Here is an 18,393-nt window from a genome sequence, read left to right as displayed (position 1 = left end):
ATTTTCAGTTCATATCTTGTTATTGCTAAAGGTCTTGATCACGAAATAAATTGACAAGAGGACATAGTTTCAACAGTAGTTCTATGCTGTTTATTACTCATGATAACTTGTACATAATGTATGTCAATAGCACACAGAGTCAATATCATCAAAATTGAAACTGCTGGTTACTTGAATCAGAGTCACTGGAAACCAGTAATAATGCTTCAATTAACACAGACATAATCTCTAATTAAAACTTCTTAATACTATACACATTTCCATTTGACATCTTGTGTAATCAGACGTGAATATTTCCTCGGAATCCTGCACTAGGCCAGCACACACTGTCCTGTAATTGCTTTGTTTTTATATAACACACTTTCATGTGTTTCTTATGTCTGTTAAAGTAAATTAACTCTAGATATACGTACATTACATTTAAAATTAAATATTCTAGTGGATGACTATACGCGTAGTCGCTTTCTCAGATCAGTTATGAAAGTAAAAAGTGTGTACAAACAACATAGTTACAACTATTCAGTTGACTTATTGAAGGAAAAAATATCGTAAAGTTGATATATAGGCCATTTTACCCGACGACTGGGGAAGTGTTTGATTCTTTCATTAATGTTTCTCGTTTCTTTGATGTCACCGTTGCCCGTTTGAATTATCTCCCGTTGCATGCTGGGTAGTATCAACACAAAGGAGTAGTATTATGAGTTTTTAGACTTAGTAAGTATACATTTCAGAATCCGATCACAAGGAAAGTGAAAACTGCAAACGAAAAGATCACTGAGCAAAATAGAAACTTTGTAGACTTGTTAATGACATACCGAAATAAAAATCTGAACATTTTCGAAAACGCATTAAGTTTAAAGGTGCAGCTTTTATTCCGAACACTCAAATTCGTGTTGCTGTAAGAATCAAAAGGAAGAAGGACCCAGTGTACCTCGTTTTACACAGCAAGAAAAATCGCCTTGTAATGAATCAAATGCAGCCTGCCCCTCTCTGACCAGAGTTACAGGTAGCTGTCAGCTATGCCTATAATGCAAGGGCTGTGACACAGTCTGTGAACAGATCTGTAAAGACATTTTCAGTGACTTTGCTGTGAACACACTTGAATGTTATTTTATCGGCATCAATATTGCAAATCTGATGAAAATCACATGTAAAGATACCGACTTTGCAACTTTTGTGTCAAGAGATGATTTATTTTATGTAACTACTGTGTCATTGCAGAGAGTTGTCATGTGTAGAGGACCAGTCACTATAGGAAAAAAATGCGAGACTGGAGCGACAAAGTGACGCTTTCTCGCAATTGGTGAGAATCTTCTGTCATTCTCAGTGCTCTCAGTGAGAATTTTGTAATTCTTACTCTGGTGAGCAGTGAGATAAGCACTCCTTGGTAAGAATTGAGTATGATAAAACATCTCACCAGTGAGAGTGCAAATTTTCACCAAGCACAGTGAGGATGGTTATTTTCACGGTGAGAATGTATCATACTCATTATTCACTGGTGAGATTCAACCAGACTCACCATGGCGTTGGTGAGAATCATCAGCCAGACTTGTTGTTCACTGGAATCAATCTGGTTAATCGTCCACAGTGAATAAAGAGTTTCGCCGATTCTCACCAATGGACGGTGAGTCTTGTTGATTCTCACCAGTAAAAATACCATTCTGACTAGGCTTGGTGAGAATTTCCAGTCTCACCGGTGAGAATCTGTTATCATCCTTTATTCTCACCAAGGAGTGCATTTCTCACTGCTCACCAGTGAGAATTCAAAATGTCTCACTGACACTGACATCAATGAGAATAATAGAGATTATCACCCATTGTGAGAAGCGTCACTTTCTCGCTCCAGTCTCGCAATTTTTTCCCTCGGTGAGTGTGTTTGCTATTTATGTTCATTTGCACTGTAAACATTGTATATTTAGTTGTAAGGCAACTGACCGGGTGATTGCTGATAGGTCAAGTAATTTGCATATGGTAAGTGCTTCACCTGGTAGTCATAAAGCTAAGATCAATCAGCTTCGACGTCTAAGTCATGAATTAAAAGGCTGTTTTGCCAGGACCGCGTGGTACATTTCTGCATGGAAGCTGTTGTATGCTGTACAACTACGGATATGTTTTACCATGGACGTACTCTCTGTGGTACGTCCATGGTTTTACCTGGCATCAACACAATCAGCCAGCCACGTCATCGTGAACACGGACATTCTCCGGCCACTCTGACAACCATTTTAGGTGAGAACCAGTAGCTATGAATCATGACTAGACTGTCTATACGACTATGGGTTAAACTTTGCAAATCGACTGAAGTACTTTCGCCGTGAATGTCGTCGTTGCAACCATCTACCATCGCTGTGTCACGGACTAGATGTTTACTGTGAGTTTGTACATTCGTATGTGTACATTTGACATGTTCATCACAAGAACGTTTATAGTAATAGATATATGATAATAGTATATTTACGATATTTTTTGTAATTCTATTTAGTTGGTATAATCACAGGTCGTCGACCAATTAAATTTGATGCATTCGTGTTTGCGTGTGATCCTCCATGACATTAATCTGGTTCTCGAATCGTAGTTGGTTGGAAGATTACAAACAGCTAATGACATTTTATATGTTTTTAGTGAAGCGACTATCAGCTAACGAGCACAGCAAAGAACAAGCAAAGCTAGAAAGCGTCACCATCACATCATATGATTTTAATCGGATTGCTGTACATAACTGTTTACGGTTTTGTCCAGACAGACAGGACATGACATTGTCTGAAATTTTCTTCACATGTTTCACATGTGTAAAGTAATTGTTAAACAATAGTCGTGTTATTTATAGGAATGTTTAAAGCTCTAAAATCTTATGACACTAGAAACAGACCCTGAAATTCAACTTTAGATACACCTCTGTACAGTTATGTCACAGACCTTTATAACCATAGAGATTGGTACAGTCGAGTAATACATACTGCTGAAGGCAGCTCTGGAATCTTTTCACACACCCAGTGATAGGGATTAATCAGGAAATGTAATCTGCTTATTGATTCTTGCTGTGCGTTGGACGGTTTTTGATGTGATTTCTTACGAATGCTCGCAGCACAATGACGATAATTCCGTTTGTAAGCATCATACACACCGAGAGTGTGTTTGCAAACCTTGCCAACCTTGCTTGCCTTCCAGTGCAAAGTGAAAAATGTATTTAATTTAAATGTAACATATAGGGGTGAAGTATGATAATGTGATCTCTATATGCACATCTAGTACTTGGAACGAGGATATAGGTAAAATAATGAAGTGAAATTCTTCAAACTTTATACGCACCAAAACTTTAACAGAGCAATAAATTGTGACCTTCATATTAGAAAATCTCTATGATATGATAATGATATGTCTCTCAGTACTTGATAAGCTATCTGGCTATTATGTAGTGATGTGGGAACAATTATTCTTTATTTTCAAAATCCCAGCTATATATAATGTTTAAGGTTGCTTTCACGTCAGTATTTTATGTTAAACTAAAATTAGTACATTTTTGAAGTGGATACAGTAAGTTATGATACGCGCACGAAGCGTTAAACGAAACCCCTTTATGTAATATTCTCGCTTATCGTTGAGTGAAGGTATAAATGATGGAAGCTTAACTGACTCTTTGTAACGATTTAAGAAAATGCCATATATGCAACTGGTATACAGTCCAAGAACCTCCACTGCTGTGGCTGGCTAGATATTCCAAAACCAGTGTTCTTCAATGAGATTCGCGTTGATTCAGGACAGCTGTCGTTGTATTCTACATGCATAGATTATTTTATTCCCTTAGCGGCTAATTCCTCCCTTACTCTGGACAGATACGTAGGGTCTGGGTAACCATACCTTTAACAGAGTTAAATTAAACAGAAACAGGCTGCATTTACTAGCGTTCCATCGAAAGATGTTCACGTGCTCAAACGGAAAAGTTGCTATTGAAGATACTGGCGTTACTTTTTATGCTCAATATAAAGATTGTTCTATGTAATGTTTGTGTCCAACTGAAAATGAGTTAAGGTAGGAAGACCGAAAGTTTCCAGAACAGAAAATCCAATACATTCGATTTTGAAAATAAGGTTAACTATTACTCCCATAAATAATATCAAACGTAATGTAAGCAGTAAGTCCCACACACTATGGTTACCTTCATGAATGTCTTCTCTACGTCATAATTATAACATTATATCATATACTCACCCTCCTGCACCACCGTCAATGTTCGTCTTATGGTGGATATCATTCCATACTACACAATTATCACGCCCCGTTGTGACAGATTTTCCAATGGTAAATAAGTACTTCATGTCGAAAGCTTTCCTTAGAAGCTTTAGAATGTACTTTCCTTCTTTACTGGCGGGCAGAAATGCTCTTCTGTGCGTTCCAGAGTACGGCACTCCAGGATTGGGATGGTTTTCCTTTAAGAAAATTGTACATGTTATCTACGTATAACGATCCAGCTACGATGGAAACCTCAGAGTTGAAACATTTAGCTTCGGGGATATCATAGTTCTGTGTCAGGATATGGCATCTCGTATACTGTGTTTGTGTGGAAGAACACATCTATAACCTATCAAAATCTTATTGGTTACTTGATGAGTACATACCCTACAGTCAAGATAAGATATGCACCGGGTTACGTTCCGCCGACTTGACGGCAATTTCGTCACTATTTTTATGTTTTTAATAAACAATCCATAGTATGGATTGTTTATTAAGTAAGTATGACTTAGTTCTAATTAGTCATAAAATTTCAAGTTGATCATTAACATTAGAAATATCTGAGTATAATTACTAGCTTTGGTACTTGCCTGTTGTAAACCGTTTAAAACACATAATCTATGATTATCATTCCATCTCCCTCGTGACCTGGTAGGTCATAGGTCAGGTCGATTTGATGGCTCATATCTCCTTCTGGTTGGTTTCCTTCTTTCAACAATACAATCACTGTACAAAATGGGCATTTACAGTCACCACGGAAATGTCTTTTAAAGCAAGTAAGACAGAAAGTATTCTTGCAACATTTCATTGACATCAACTGTACATCTTCATCGGCACAAATATCGCAATCTCCATTACTTTTACAGGGATCTGCGATATCGTGTGTTGATATGGCTGGAAAAGATGTTATTCCCCCTGCTGCACCGTTTAAATCACCACTAAATTTTTCATTTTCTCCGATGAACCAGATTTCTTCGATGGCGTCATGTCTTTTGGTGATGAGCGATCCAAATCAGAAGACGACTTACGTCGTGGTTTCCTGTCTTCTACAGAATTGTCAGCAGCAAACGCCATGATAAACTCCGTCGCAGCGGCCTCATCGAAGAGAACGACATGGATATCTTTCAGTACATTTGACTTGCTTTTAGCAGCTGAAAATTCTTTGATAGCTTTGTCAAACACTTTTGCACAGACTTCAAGAGGCATTCCGTACAGACCTGTAAGAAAAAATGGTATATTCCTACTCCTCGAAAGGGTTTGTTAGTATAGATATCAATTTGAAGTTTGACCAGTAGATGATTTGTTGTTTTCGTTTGGATTACAGCTGTTGGTGACATCTCGTATTATCAAATTTACTCATATAATGCTTAATGAAGCAAACGGCGCTGGCGTCATACTCTTACCCGGGTCCCTCAACCTTTTGGTTTTTATGAAAAGAGATCTTGGATACTTGCCTGTACTTATTGCTGGAGACGCTAAAGACTTCGCTGCCAACTTACTTCCAACGAAGTTAAATAAATTTACTAGCATTTGATGCAAAATATTAATGGCCTGATCTCCATCCATTGATTTCCACTTCGGTCCAACAGCGTGAACGACATACCTTGACATAAGTTTACCGGCAGAGGTATGGCAAAATTGGCCGAGATTCAGTACGTCATATTTTTTTATGTATTCATTAGATTCCCGTTGTATTTTGAAACCGCCAGCTTCAACGATCGCTTTACTAACACCGCCTCCATGGGTAACCGTCCATTTGCCGCATTCACGATAACGTCCGTCTTTTCCTTAGTTATGTCACCGACATACACTGAAACTTTGACGCCTTCATTAGTTGTTGTTTCTAGGTGTTTTCTTCAAGACATTTAATGATATCATAGCTGCTCGCAGCATTACTAGATGGCGTTTCGGGGGTTCTATCATGTTTCTTCGCCCGGCTTTTTTTCCCGTTGCTTCATCAGAGACCTTGTTGATAAGCTTGGTGGCGTACGTGTAGAATTGTTTGAAAAAAATCTTCCTTTTGTCGGTTTCCCCTTTCTTTTATATTGGGGTCTTTTACATGTTTTAAACGGCTAAGCATTTTCGAAGTACCTTTCTTCTTTTCGTCAGATTCTTTGTCCCCAGGTGAATAGGGAAGCTTGTCGTCTCTGATCATTCTCAATTTTGGTGAACCAACTGTTTCAGGATCTCCTGTGTTCGCAGTCGTTGGGATTGACTCTGTATCCATGGATGAGCAGGTTGCTTTTTCATTTATTATATCAGTCTTTCCTTCGGATTTTCCATCTTCCCTGTCAGACTTTACGGACGCAGAATCATCAGATTTTATCCCGTCACTGTTTTCTTTCTTGCCCGTTGCTGTAGTTTTATCGTCTCTACTTAAAATATCATGATTTCGAATATGTATACTCCCTTCTGCCGAAGATCACCCCTTTTGCTTGGTCTATCCTTAGATTCTGAATGGTGGTTTCCTCTGGTACCGTGCTTGCTCTCGATAGACTCGCCTTGTTCGACGTTTCATCATCGATGATACCTCAACACCTACACAATCGTTTGTACCGGTTTCGCTAGGTGGTTTGCTTGGTCCTGCATCGACCGTTTTGTGCTCCCAACATCCGTTACGAATGATCTCCCTAGATATCACACTTTGATCATTCTTTCCCTTTTGTGGCTCCCTGGTTTAGCATCCTTGTCTGTGATGTTCTGTCCGTCGTCCGAAGATTCCTTCTTAGCCACAATCTTCGATCCGTGGCGTTGCTTTTCTGAAGTCATTATCAGTTCATTTACTTTCTTCAAACTCACAAGCGACTTTGCCGATATTACTCCTTCTTGATGGTCACTTTCGCCGTTTCCTCTAGAAAGCTGACGTCATCTTCATTGATCACAAAGAAACAATTGGCCCATGGCACCAACTCGGCATAAATGTCTACAAAGACCTATACATAGAGTATTAAGTAAGATATTTTCGCATCCTATAGAACAATAATTGAAGCTGCAATATTTACATGAGTCACACACATTTTCTACTGAAGATTATCTTTCACGGAATATATATTTATATATTGATTTATTCATTAATTTATCTATCCATCAATTCATTTTGTCTGAATTACTTATCTATCTATTCTTCGTAAGGTAAGGTATGATAGATCAAGCAGTAGCATTTGCAAATCAATACCAAATGGTATATTTGTTGTCAGTGACTTAATTTTCAATGCTTAAATGTTCTGTATCATCCAATTTGTGCTACGCTAAAATGAACAGTTAATACATACTTTTCAATCACTTCATGTAACTCAGAAAACTGATGCTCTTGGCACCAGCTGAAGGTCTTGCCGACTCTTGTTTCTCTGTAGCAGATGGAGTTTTCGCTCGCTTACTGGCTGCACTTTTGCTCTTTGTGCTTCTGGAAAAATCTTTCTTTGTTTTTGTCCCAGTAAAGGAAGAGATCTTTCCGAGTCCTTTCTTGCTGCTTGACGAGCCCTTCCCTTTAGTGTATATAAGATGCATTGAGAGAATTTCAGAATTCATCGTATCCACGTCCCGACAATACACTCACTTTCACATAGCATTATTGTGCCGGACAAAACTTTGAATCAGTCTGACTGCAACTTTTCCGTCCACAGTAACACGTTTCATATAACTTAATTAAATTCACTTTGTCCATTTGTGAGAGCAAGCATGTACGCTTATATTTGCTGACTGCCTTTCATCCATCGCTCATGATGGGGTATGTCTGAAACGAACGCTAAGAATGGATGCGATGGCATGATGTTTTTAATGTTGTGACAGATTAACATCAAAATATTATTGCTGAATCTAAATGTTTAGGATGTGACTCATATCTCTTTTCTGACAACACAATGTGCACGTCAAAATACGGGAAAATTAAGATGCCGAGTGAAAATATTTCCGGGATTCAGTGTATGCTGAATTATCTGTAGATTGATACATACGCAAAACTGCAAAATGTCTTTCGTTATGCCTACGTCTTGTTATGATCAATATCACAAACAAAAACCATCAAATTTGATGAAGCGATTTCATAGATAAAAACGAAATTTCTATTTTTTCAGTAAGCTTATTCAAACTACTAACTATCTGTAATGAAACTGTATGTAATCTGTCTTTCGGTTAGCTAGTATATGTTGTTATGACAATATATGCAGTTCCATAAGTCGTATTCTGCGATCTTAAATAGTCGTAGTCTACAATCTTTAATAGTCGTAGTCTACAATCTTTAATAGTCGTAGTCTACAATCTTTAATAGTAGCGGTCTATGATTAAATCGTAGTCTACGATCTTAAATAGTCGTAGACTACGATTATAAATACCCGTAGACTGCGTTCTGATGACCATTTTGAACTTATCAAACAACATAGCACGGACAAGAAAGCATGGTAACAAGCAGGCCTTGTTTCTTTCCTGGTTTTGTGCGATTGCGAAAATTTGTTAAGTATGCTGAACCTGCTGAATGCATTTCACTCCTGATAATTTGTACATGGAGTGCAACTTTCGCTCCACTGCAAAATTGTATCATCAATATCTGTAGCAGGTTTCATCAACTTTCGTGGAGTCTTCATACATCTGTAATTCGGGAAATTTCTTAAATATGCAAATATAAACAATATCAGCGTCATGAAACTGTTAAATGACCTTGAATACTGTCATATGTTTCAGCCTTCAATATCTTTAGCCACATTTGCCAGAAATGACGCACCGATTTTTTGAATATCTCAATTGTGAACAAATAATTATGCAAATAAAAATTATTGTACAAGGCACACTCTAACAACCTTATAACTTATTTCCATTTCCGAACAGACTCTATTAAAAACATATTCGATTTCGAGAAGATGAGCCAATCTTGAGATATCGCGACAATAGGCACACACATGTTGGCAGATTGACAGACCTATGCCAGTAGCTCACGTGGGGATACATGAGCTAAAAATTAAAGTATAGAGTATAGGACAGTGAAGACGACAATGATTACGGTAAATTTCCTTCTAAAATATCTCTTTACCTTTTATATTATCAGTTGCACTCGTATTCTTGGTCGGTGTATCTGGTGCGACATGCTCTTTGATTGACGATTGCTGTAACTTGTGTAGCAACTTTATCAATTCCTCCTCATATTGCAGCAGTAAGTTGAACTGTCCTGAAGCCGTACAGTCGTTTAAGTTGACACCTTCAACTTGAACTTTGTGCTTGGCGATTGCACCAAGCAGTCGACGATCAATTTGCGCTTTCACTTTCCATATCAATTGGATGAAAGAATTACACAAAGGTATTGTCAACGACTTAAAGCTTCACGAGGTGTACCATTTGACATATTTGCCATCATTTTTGGTCCGTTTGTAAAACAGTTTCTTGTGTTCAGCTTTTCAACAAATATAGCGTAATGTCATATGTTATGGGTGAATATGCTTCGATGTATGTGAGAAATCGGCTGTGAGCGAAATACCACAGAGTGATCATGTCGATATTAATCATTCATGACATACGATGAATTCACGACCATGATTTAAAACACCATCACGCCTATCTTACGATGTGTAATGTATTGAACTTGTATAACATGGGTAATAGGGGAGTCGTCATCATTTACGGCCTCGGGGGAGGGGGTCGGAGGAATTTCATCGGAAAACTCCGAAATTTCGAGAAACCACGCTGCCAACAATAATGAATTTGAGTACCCCCCTCTCTAGCTCAGAAATTTTGACTGACCCCCCACCTTAGACAAGTTAAATACCAATACATGTTTTTGTAAAATTAACAAAAATACAGCAAAAGTAAAAATACCGCCAATGGCGCTTGGACATAATGATCGCCTATAGTATTATCGGCATTTATCAACAACCCCACTCACTGCGAATTAGACAGACCACGAAGTCAATGTGCAACATATAGCTAAAAGACTATTTTTCACATTGCGATTTTAAGCCCATTTTTATGAGAAAAGGGACATGTATATGTATATGGAGAAAAAAGCAGAAGACATATTTGTAAATCAGTGGTTTATTGAGTGACAATCATGTATGCATCTCTTGAAAAATTTTGTGGTTATAAGGTATAACAGTAGTGTAAGAATAATGAGGTTAGAATAAGTGTAGTAAAGCTAAGTTGACAGTAATTAAGATTACAAAATTATACACTAAGCTAAGGAAATCTGAATGAAATAAATGTTGAAAGTAGTAATTGAAGCTAAGATAGGAATGAACTGAATTACTGCTAAAAGGTTGGTAGAAGGCCACCACAGGAATTGGTCAATACCATGGTGTTGGAAACGTAAAGCAAATCTTGCCTGCCACCCTTATTACAAAAAGGTCTATAAATATTAGTCAATTTAAGGGGGCAAGATGATCTAGTAGGGCAGCAAAGTCATGGTCATCTTTTTGTCTAATACCTTGTGTAAGTTCATGAACTTTACATAAATCTTGCTATAGATTTGTTGCTAATGGGCAATAACTGTGTTTCAGATCATTTGAGAGCAATCCATCCATGACAGGTTTAAATTGTAATATAGCTTCTATTTAAAGGAATAATTTTTTGTTCCCTTTTATTTCCAGTGAGAACACACGGACATATGCTCAGGACAGATGCTGGTGCTAGCCTGATAACTAACCTAGCATGTGAGCTCATGGATACTTAATCTCTGGAATGTGAATGTCAAAGTCTGTATATTGACTCAAGGATGTTTACTTTACGAATGCCTAGGGTAGTCTCAAATGAGAGAATCTAAAATATGAACGTGGAAATCTCTGATACTTCGAATCAGCCATCCTGCATATTTCTAACATTCATCAAAACCACGTTTCTGTTCCACAACTCATAAAACAGTCCAAAATGCAGGATTAGTGTACCTTCCAAAACTACATATATGGAAGACCTCTAAAAATTAATTGGTTAAAAAAGGGGGTTTAACACTTTCCTAAAACTAACCGCTACACCGTTTAACTTCATTTTTAGGAATCCGAACCTTTAACACAATCTGAATATCTGTATCAAATATCAACGCAGTCTATTCAGTGGTGTTTGACTTTTTGTCGTTTACGGAAAATTTTCACTGTCCAACACCGACTTAACCCATCACAATAACATTATGACCCTTGGTCATTATGTTAAAAACCTTTCAAATCCTGATGTACCCTGCTAGATTATCATCGCTTTTCTCATGACGGTTGAAAAAAGTGAAACCAACAATACAAAGTGACAACAAAATACGTCCCGTATACCGATACAACAAGTCATCGTTGATGACACAGTCCCCACTTGTAAATGGGTACTTTGATTACAGGTCCTCAGAGAGGATAGAGTCCTCTTCATTAGGTCTGTGATAAAAGTACTTTGATACAGATGGCACTCAATGGCCAAGAATGAGTTCCATGGTGATGAAAACATAAAACCAATGTAGGCCACTATCCTAAAGGTCATTAAATGAGTCAACTGGGAATTAGTTGACAGGATGTTGCAAAACATTTTTCATACTATACTAACACTAATAGATTATTACCGGTACCATATTTCATAAAGTTTAATACAGTATTTACAACACTATGAGATCAACATCTGTATCAAGTTTCATCAAAGTTGACGTTGTATTTGTGGATATATCACTCTAATTAGAAAAGTTCATTACATATGCAATAAATTATTACAAATTAATTAAAATGACACTGATAAATGTCTTTTTCACTGTTAAAGCAATGTGAGCTTAACATCTGTACAAAGTTTCATGAAATTTGATGCAGTATTTCTTGAACATATCAGCCTAATTATGAAACTTCAATAATTGACATGATACTGCTACATGACATGAAACAAATTGACGAGCATGTATGAAATAGGTCAATGTCCTTGTACCAACTTTAAATGATACTGGTGGAAATATGTCTGAGTTATGGCTCAGTACATGAGAAAATCGTAACAAAATCGCCGCCACGCAGCGATATTTGATCTTACTGTTTAAAAAATCAACACGTATATGTATGACATAAGTCAATGTCAAGGTACAAACTTTGAGTAAAATCAGTCGAGACTTGCCAGAGTTATGGCTCTCGACATGAAAAAACCATAACAAAGTTGCCACCATGTGGCCATATCGAGAAACAAATCGAAGTACATATGTATACTATAAGTCAATGTCCTTGTACCAACTTTGAATAAATTTGCTTGATACATGTCTGAGTTATGGTTCAGGACATGGAAAATTGAAAAAAAAAATGGCCACACGGCGGCCATATTGGATCGTATCGCAAAACAAATCAATGTGCATATGTATGACATAGGTCAATGTCCTTGTACCAACTTTGAATAAAATTGGTTGAAACATGCCTGAGTTATGGCTCTGTACATGAAAAAATCGTTATAAAATGGCCGCCTGGCGGCCATATTGGATCGTATCACAAAACAAATCAATGTGCATATGTATGACATAGGTCAATGTCCTTGTACCAACTTTGAATAAAATCGGTTGAGATATGCCTGAGTTATGGCTCTGTACATGAAAAAATCGTAACAAAATGGCCGCCTGGCAGCCATATTGGATCGTATCACAAAACAAATCAACGTGCATCTGTATGACATATGAAGTAATCCTGGTACCAGATTTGAATGAAATCGCTCCAGGCATCTCTGAGATATCTGCGTGAACGGACGGACGGACGGACACACGAACGAACGGACGGACGGACGGACGGACGGACGGACGCATGGACATGACCAAACCTATAAGTCCCCCGGACGGTGTCCGTGGGGACTAAAAAGCTCACGCTATAACGAGTATCCAACCATATAGTATTGTTTAATTTGGATGGGTATCATGACAGAGTTTTCACTAGAACATCTGACTGGGCAGAATTTGAAAGTACAGGGGGGGGGGGAATACACGATAGGCTCAGGGGGAAGTGTCAGACGGGTCATCCCCTATCTTTGGTGGAAAATTTGAGAAATTGATGTGTGCAATGGTGCAGTCTGGTGCAATCTGAGAGGTGTTTTTAATTTGTTTTTCCCCAAGTAAGGGACTGGTCAGTTTCTTCAGCCTGGGGGCGGGGGCGGTGGATTCATGGGGGGGGGGTCACCCTGTTTTTGACTTTGGTGATAGGGGGGGTCACCATGTTTTTGAAATGCCCAATAGGGGGGGTCAGTGTGTTTTTGAATTTTGACACAGCTCATCATTGCCTAAAATGCTAGTGTCAGCCACAAATTTCATCATTCAGTTGTATTTTTCGGCGTGCCCTTCGGGCGCGTAACTTTAATAATCAGTCATATTTTTCAGCACGCCCAACTTTAACATATCAAGCATACATACATCAGAGATATCTGTATGTTCAATATTTTTCAGCGTGCTCTTCAAGCTCATTTCTTTAATATATCAGACATTTTTCAGCATGCCCTTCAGGTGCATGACTTTAATATACAAGGCATATATATCAGAGATATCAGGATGTTTCATATTTTTCGGCGCGCCCTTCGGGCGCCATACTTTAATAAATCAGAGATATCTTGATGTTTGCTAAGTGAAAGTGTACCATTTTGAAATCTGCAGTTCATATGAAAAGGATGACAAATTCCTGATACTTTTCTGTTCTCTCTATGAGAATTCAGTATGAGAAAGCAACATGCACAAATATTTCACAATATATATTTGATACAGTGACTTATTTTAGAGATAGAAAAATGACAAGATATCTTTCGTTCTCATTGATGCAATTATTTTCCTTTGTGTCACAGGTTTTCTGTAGAAAGATGCTTTTTTATGAACAAAATAACAGTTAAAAAAGGCAGTTTTTGTCATTATTAGCTGTGCTTTTATGGTTCAATGTTACAAGAAAAGGTCCTCTCAGACACTGTACACATCAGATTTGGCTAAAAAAGCTCTCTATGGCTCCTCAGGAGATTTAATTGGATGGTTGGCAAGTCTTAACACCCATCAAAGTTTTTGATTCACTGTTTTTTCCTCTTTGATATTAATGATTGACATCCATTTCTGTACAACAGTTCAGGACATCTGGTTAAGCATAGAAAGTGTGAAATACATTCACAGCTCATTCAAAATACAGCTCATTCAAAATGTACTGTATTCAAACTTTAAGATTGACACTTTGAAATTCCTATCTTACAACTGACATGTCAACAATTTCATTAAAACATAGAATGACTATTTAAAATATAAATATATGTAAAATGTAATATATATATATATATTATATATATATATATATATATATATATCCACTTTTGTTTTACCTATGTCGCGCGCCGGGGGGGGGGGTCACTCTGTTTTCGAAATTTGGAATAGGGGGGTCACCCTGTTTTCAAAATTTGGAATAGGGGGGTCATCCACTTTTTAACGTCGGCAAAAAATAATCCACCCCCCCCCAGGCCGAAGAAACTGACCAGTCCCTAAAACTGTTTGAACACCCCGAGCACCCCAAGAGGGGGTTCACCTCTCGCATCGAAAATTTTGAGAAATGGTTGTGTGTAATAGTGCAATCAAAGTGGTGTTTCAATTTATTTAACACTAGGTAAAGTTGTTGAAAATGGCATTGAACTCTGATATCCTTTTTACATTTTTGCACGATCAGTGTTTGAGTCACAATATTCAACACCAAGCAATGACAATACATTTTGTAAAAACGGTTCTCAATTGCAAGAGACTGAAAACCAAAGAATATGCAGACATGGAAAGCTGTGACCTTCTTGTGTTATTTCTCCAGCTGCTAGCTTCTAATGAAACCCCTGAATACGGTATGCTTGAATGTCAAAATGATAATTGAACTAGATGATATCAATTAAAATATATGTTTCTGATAATGAAGGTTTTGTCCTTGATCCTGTGACAATTTTGAGAATTGATGTCTGCAATTGTGCAGTCTGTTGAAATCTGAGAGATGTTTTCCAATTTTCCTTTTACAAGTTAAACTATTAGAACACCCCAAGGGGGGGAGCGCAAGAGGGAGTGCCCCTCTCATATCGACAATTTTGAGAAATTGATATGAGAAATGCTGCAATTTGAGATGGTGTTTCAATTTATTTTGCACGAAAAATTAAAACCCTCTTCTCTTCACATTTTAAGCAACCCTTGAAGTTTTCAACTTTTGAATGACCCCCACATTCCTCCGACCCCAGGCTATAAATAATGACGGCTCCCTAGAGACGACACCGATTGACAAAGGGTCATAAGCTATTAGTCATAACCAGGGTTGAAATTGCCTGTGTTATTGATAATGATTTATTCATATGAACATTTCTTACAAACGATACATAATTTTTGCCATAGTTTAATTTCATAATTACCTACCAGCACTTGAACCCTGAATGATGTTCAGAATGTATGCCAAATTAGTGCAGTTGCAGTATCGCACACAATGTGAACGGCAGACGGCGAAGTCAACAATGTGAACGCGTACAAGGAATCATAAGGCAAAAAGAGATGTTGGGATATGTGGTGCATAGCAACAGACCCGTTGTATGGGTCCCATACGCTCTGCAGCAGACGCGGGACGACCCCTCCCTTTAATTGATTAGCAAACTACTGTAATGTAGACTAGTGCTTTGATATTGCTGCATACGACATAAGTCAATAATGACACCGTATGCGGAAGCCATTCCTCTCCGCTGTGCACGCAGAGACAGCACCATTGCTCTCTTTATCGTTTCATATTGTACAGGTTAACAGGGACAACATGCCAAAGGCTCACAGCCGACAGTGAGGTTTTCAAGGGCTTATGTTAGTAAAATTATGGTGCCGTAAAACTTACCCCAGTGATGTCTCCACACTTTACTGCGTTGAATATACCTTTCTTGTCAGCAAAAAAACTGCAATTAAATATAGCTAGATAATTTATTTTCACTTTCAATATCGTGAAAAGATTACAGCGTTCGGTATCATGAAATGTTTTACCTGAAAGAGGACTTTCATGTTTCAAATGAATAAAATGAAAAATGCTGGTATCTAAAAGCCTTGGACTGATAAACCACAGTGACAATTAACAGAATGCAAAAAAAAGACGACTGAATGGTCACTCTGTTATAATAATGAGTACCAAGGGTGTACGTCCCTTGAAAAGAAAACATTTCCTTCGACTTATGCCCATTGCATATACGTTCTTTTATTTAGTAGCCACTAACAAAAAGTTTAACCATAATTTTTTATTTAAAATCTATGGAAACCTCAAAGTCAAGTATTTGGGAAACTGGTCCGCTGTTGAATATCAAACATATTCACACATACTTCAAAATGAAACTGGAGACATAATTACAGTCAGAATTCTTATCATTCTTTTTCTTTGTGTTTATTCCGACTCAACTGTTTCACCGGACTTTTGGCTTGTTCGTATTCTTTCCGCATGTTTGGTACATATTTTAAGGACCTAAAATGAGGGCCTTTCCTGTTTTGCAAAGCTATACCCAGATTCATGCTATCTGAGAGCGCAGTTTTCCGTTTTTGAAGGCCTTTTCATGTCAATCAACGGCCATGGTAAAAATGTCAAAAGCATGGAGATATACCGCCATGGTAAAACTATGGAATAAGTGAAATTACAAGAATCGTACACATTAGATACTAAACAGAATATTTGTTTCAGTTCCTATTTGTATTTACCACCAGTGTAAAAAACGAGACTGCCTAAAGTTGGTGGCACCGAAATCACGAAAGTATTGGCAAAGATTTTACCTTTTTTGTGTGTGTAGCGTTTTGCTTCAGCTTCACGCAACCCTGTAAATATTAGTAATAACATTTTTAGAAACGGTTGATCCTAAAGGTTGACATAATCATCATCATTATGTAATACTACTAAGACGTGTGCACTAAGCTGCAATACCACAGCGCAAATTCAAAGCTTACGTCCATCATTTCTTCATAAGCAATTAACTTCTGAAATCCTCCCAAAGTGGTTGAAACAGGCGCATTACTGAGTCATGTTCACTCATATGTTTTAAAAATGTGACAACATCAAGAACAAAGGAGACTGTATAGAGATAATATCATGGTGGTCCTTGCATTTGGATCGCTTTTCATTTGGCAATACAGTATACAATCTCATTAAGATCCGATGTTGAGATGACAACGTTTCAACCTCGGCGTGTTCTTTGTTACTCTCGTTACGTATCAGCTTACGACAAAAGTAAAGAACAATCAAAGGTGGAAACGTTGCCATCTCTATGCTGTCTATGTCTGATTTTTTATTTAATATCGCGTACATGCAAGCGTCGAATATTGGTGCATGCACACAAATAATACAAGTTGATATCCTCACTTTGAAATCTTACATTTCAAAGTTTATCATTAAATACATTACCCTTTGAGGCATAGGAAACAATCCTTGGCCTCACTAAATTATGGTAATATACATTCCCTTTTGTGTGCTTTCAAGTAATTTTAATAAACAAATTTAATTATTTTTTGGATCGCCCCCAGCGCGATCTACACAATCGTTATCTTCAACCCTTCCACCAATACGGTTGGCAAAAAAACCCACTGTTATCAATGGTGATTGTGGATCTGTTTATGAGGCATTACAGGTTCACTGTAATAAATGTATCTCTTTGTCGACCATGCTTCCTCTGTTTCATTCAAGTTATGCAAGTTCTGTGTAATTTTATGCCGATCGAAGCCAATGATGTGTGTAGCGTGTGCATTCGAGGCATTAAAATTACTGATATATCATTCAAAAATAAATGTAAATAGCTTGTTTTGACTAATTGGTGACCCTTCGGCTTGAAAGAGATATTGGAGTGACTACTATTTCATAACTCAGGTGGTTTATCACAAACAATTTCCATACCAGGTGCCCTTTCTGAATTGCTAACCGGGGAAAAGACCAGACACATCTCATTGCAAATCGAACTATAGAGAATAGCATATTCCTACCCTTGTCGTCATCAAATGTAATGATGCAGATCTATTATCGAAAAATGATATCTCATATTTGAATCTTCTTCTACTCCACTGTTCAATGTGGCTTTCCACTTGTGATCTCTCAACTTTGAAGTTATCCAACCAGACACTTCTTTCCATTCTTCCCATAGACCCCATTTCCTTCCGAGTGACTAAGATTCATGGAAAGACTTTGGATAATCTGAAAGAGCAGAAAAATGTTCATTTAATATATTGCCAGCACATAGTATCAACGACGCCCCCTAATTTATGCTTCAGGTCAC

General features: G+C 37.6%; 1 long non-coding RNA gene across 1 annotated transcript; it reads right to left on the bottom strand.

The window, feature by feature from the left end:
• Positions 1-67: 67 nt before the first annotated feature.
• On the bottom strand, positions 68-9,488 carry LOC139147108 (uncharacterized). The gene is made up of 3 exons (XR_011555645.1): positions 9,254-9,488; positions 4,210-7,715; positions 68-3,858 (listed from the first exon to the last, which is right to left on the bottom strand). It is a non-coding gene; the product is annotated as an uncharacterized lncRNA (long non-coding RNA).
• Between the last annotated feature and the right edge of the window lie 8,905 nt (positions 9,489-18,393).

The sequence above is a fragment of the Ptychodera flava genome, chromosome 13 (assembly GCF_041260155.1).
Source record: "Ptychodera flava strain L36383 chromosome 13, AS_Pfla_20210202, whole genome shotgun sequence".
NCBI classification, from domain to species: domain Eukaryota; kingdom Metazoa; phylum Hemichordata; class Enteropneusta; family Ptychoderidae; genus Ptychodera; species Ptychodera flava.
Note: the sequence above shows the minus strand (reverse complement) of the source record. Positions and strands in the feature narration are given on the sequence as shown.